At 44.8% G+C, this 3,453-nt stretch overlaps 1 long non-coding RNA gene across 1 annotated transcript; it reads right to left on the bottom strand.

The window, feature by feature from the left end:
- On the bottom strand, positions 153-2,052 carry LOC110436648. The gene is made up of 3 exons (XR_002454467.1): positions 1,471-2,052; positions 1,179-1,252; positions 153-763 (listed from the first exon to the last, which is right to left on the bottom strand). It is a non-coding gene; the product is annotated as an uncharacterized LOC110436648 (long non-coding RNA).

Here is a 3,453-nt window from a genome sequence, read left to right as displayed (position 1 = left end):
ATTCATATGCAACAATTCATATAAATATATAAATATGGTTTGCATATTTGGGGTGGGGCCCTATCTAATTGGGGGGCCAGGGCGGCCGCCCCGCTTGCCCGCCTCCAGGGCCGGGACTGTGTATAGGTCCTGGTAGCTTTGGAATTTTCCTTTTTATCTTTTCGGATCATGCCCAAGTGATATTTAATGGTTCCAAAAAGGAGCTGGGCTTCATCAAAGTAAACAAGCAGTTGAGTTTAATATCTGTATTAAATATTTGCATGATATAGAGGGCAGAATATTAGCTTGCAGAGCAGTTATGGGCATTTCTTGGGATTTCTCAGTCTTTCTCTATCAAAAATCAATTTGTGAAAACAGGATAATTACGCACCAGAGAAAATATGTGTGCTCTGTCTAGAAACTAATTTAAGATGCTTAACAATGCTTGTAAATGCAATTTAGAAATCAAAATGATTAAAGAAAGAGAATAAGGTCGTGTGCTCACCTTCGCTTCAACGTATTCCCATTTTACAAATAGAGAGTGTTTTTGCCCTCATCTACCTGACAAAGGTAGCTCTGGATTGCTAATCTTAACATGTTGAATAACAGCTCACATATACAGGTGAACAAGATTGTTTGGTAGATGCTTGAGGCCTGATGATAGGACTGATAAAGACATGTTTTCAGCACTTGATCATCTCGTAAGCTAAGCATCATTGTACTGCTAATGTTGCCTTTGGGTTATCAATTGCCAGTCCAACGCTCCAAGCTGTATATCAACCCCCTATATGATATTAAGACGTACGATTAGTGGCTCCAACTGAACCCTAAGTATTTAGTTTCAATCAAAGCATTTGTGTAATTAATTAGTATCGCCAAGTAAGGTTACAGGCCGCATGAGTTATTTCCTTAAAACAATCATCTGTCTATTAAGCCTATGGGTATGTTTTGCATTTGCTACTATTGAATGGACTGCATAAAGAGACATGGATAATTTAGCTGAACTACAAATCTGGTGCTAATTTCAAGTAAAAAAAGAGCTTTGAACAAATAAAAACAGTTTGAATACATATATCTTCCTAAGAGAATAAAAGGTGTCAACTACAGCCATTGACAAGTTCCTTTACCACAGAAAATGTTATTATACATTAATAGTATGAACATTGGTACATGATTAACTTTGCTGGTCACAGTATTACCTTATGGGTAAGTTGAAGCTAGATGTGGACTTGTTGATAGCGACCCACAGTATAATCCTGGGATTCAGGAAAATCTAGCATAAAAAGTTTAATGGGAATAAATCCATATAAATATCTGAAAACTTGAGAACTAACCCACTGAGCAACAAATTGCTTTGGATATTAATTCATTGGCTTATGAGCAAAGAAGCAAAACAATTGTCAATTCATATATTTTTCAGACCAAAATTTACCATAAGTTTTTAGGGAAAAAATATTCTGAGAGAATTTCATCAAATGACACACTACTTACAGAGAAGATGACTTGCAGCAGCAATAATCTTTGTTGAATAGTGTTGCTTCAGTGAACAGCTTGCCTTAGAGGCATTTCGTCGAGCAACTGCGGGACGTTGCCAATCTTTTTGCTGCTCACGCTGTCATAGCACTGGCTGGCAGGGTCCATGCTGTGAAAGTTGGTAAAGGGGAGCCGGGGTGCTGCAGCGCTGGCCTTGTTTTCATGCTTCAGTCGCGTGTGCCATGTATGGCGCCAGCGTGAACACCGTGCCTCCTTCGCGAGCAGTTAGCGGTCTTCGAGAACGAGCAGAGTAAGGAGGAGAACGAGGTGATGAGCCGCTTCCGCCACCAACAACATCACGATGGTGGGCTGGGAGGGCGCCGGCAATGCAGCGGGTAGACAGCTGAGGATTATGGGCCGGTCCTAGGAGCACGCGACTCCGTCGGCGCAAACTCAGTGGGCCCTCGGCGCGCGGCCCTAGCGGCGTCTGCTCCCCGGCATTGGCGGCGCGAGCTCCATGGGACCGTGCAGCCGAGCTCCATGGGACCGCGTAGCGCTGCTCCACGAGCAGTTGCTCCCCCGACGCGGTGCCCATCAGCCATCAGCTCGTGGGGCTGCGCTGCTTGCGGTGAGGGATCACGGGGCGGGCAGCCCATGAAGGTTCACGATGCCTGGATCCATGACTAAGCGGGTTGCAGACCCGCACCAACCCGCATTGAACGGTCTAGATCTTATGATTGCTAGATCCAACGGTTAATGGTTAATGGGTGACGTGGTCTTATCTATTAGCCCGCTTTTGGGTGCAAGATTCACATTGAGATTGGGATGACCGACAACGTCACCTTTGTCAGCAACATGCGACCGACATAAGTTAGTAGGCCTGACTTTCAAGTTGTTATTCTAGCTACAACAACATCCACAAGCGGCTGCTCCTCGGCTCGCTTGAGCCTTGTTAGTAATAGCGGAATGCCAAGATATTTGCAAGGAAATGGAGCCTTCACACATGGAAACACCTATTGGATTGTGCCATCAAAGCATCGAATTAGTGTGGCCACGCATTTGTCAATGTTGGTGACCAAACCTGATGCGCATGCAAACAACTGCAGAATCTGATGCACACAGTTCAAGTGATTTGGGCAAGGAGTGACAAGGACGATGAGGTCATCGGCATAAAGCGATGCATGATGAACGATCGCATTGCTAGGCAACAGCTACGCAATAATCAACTTCCCTAATGAGTGAGTTGAGTGCTTCCATGACAACCACAAATAGCATTGGTGAAATAGGATCCCCTTGCCTTAGGTCCTATGCATGTGTGATCCTTCTACTAGCCCTTCCATTGAGGATCACCTTGGTGCTAGCCATGGACAGTAAAACGGAGATCCATTTCATCTATCGATGTGGGAAACCAATATGCTGCAATACCTTGAGTAGGAATAGCCAAGTGACAGAGTCGAACGCCTTAGCAATGTCGACCTTAAGGAGCACCAAGGCAAACTTCTTGCAATGCAACCAATGATAAGCCAACTGCGCATAGCTCTAAAATTGTCATGGATGGACTAATCCTTGATGAATGTGCTTTGGTTTGGTGCCACAATCTCCTTGAGCCTCAGAGCTAGTCATCTGGCTAGGCATTTGGCAAATAGTTTGCTAAAATTGTGCATCTAGCTAATCAGCCTATAGTCCTTGAGTTGTGTTGGAGCCTCCTTTTTGGGTAGCAAGACCATTAGTGCATCGTTAAGGAGATGAAAGCTCATAGCATCTAGCGGTCGTAGCGCGTTGGACGCGTTGATCACGTCATGGTTGTTGATTCCCCTAGACACTTTGTAGAAAAGTCTGGTGAATCCATTTGGCCCTGGTGCGCGGTCATTTGATAGGCCTTTTATAGTAGCCCAAATCTCCTCCAAAATGCATGCGCCAGTACTAGTAAGATAGAGTTGTGGTAGAAGGTCATAAAGGTGAAGGGAGTGTTGTTGTTGGAAGAGGGTGCCCAATATGCCA

Source organism: Sorghum bicolor, chromosome 6, assembly GCF_000003195.3.
Source record: "Sorghum bicolor cultivar BTx623 chromosome 6, Sorghum_bicolor_NCBIv3, whole genome shotgun sequence".
NCBI lineage: Eukaryota > Viridiplantae > Streptophyta > Magnoliopsida > Poales > Poaceae > Sorghum > Sorghum bicolor.
The sequence above is the reverse complement of the archived record's forward strand: the minus strand, read 5'-3'. Positions and strand labels throughout refer to the sequence as shown.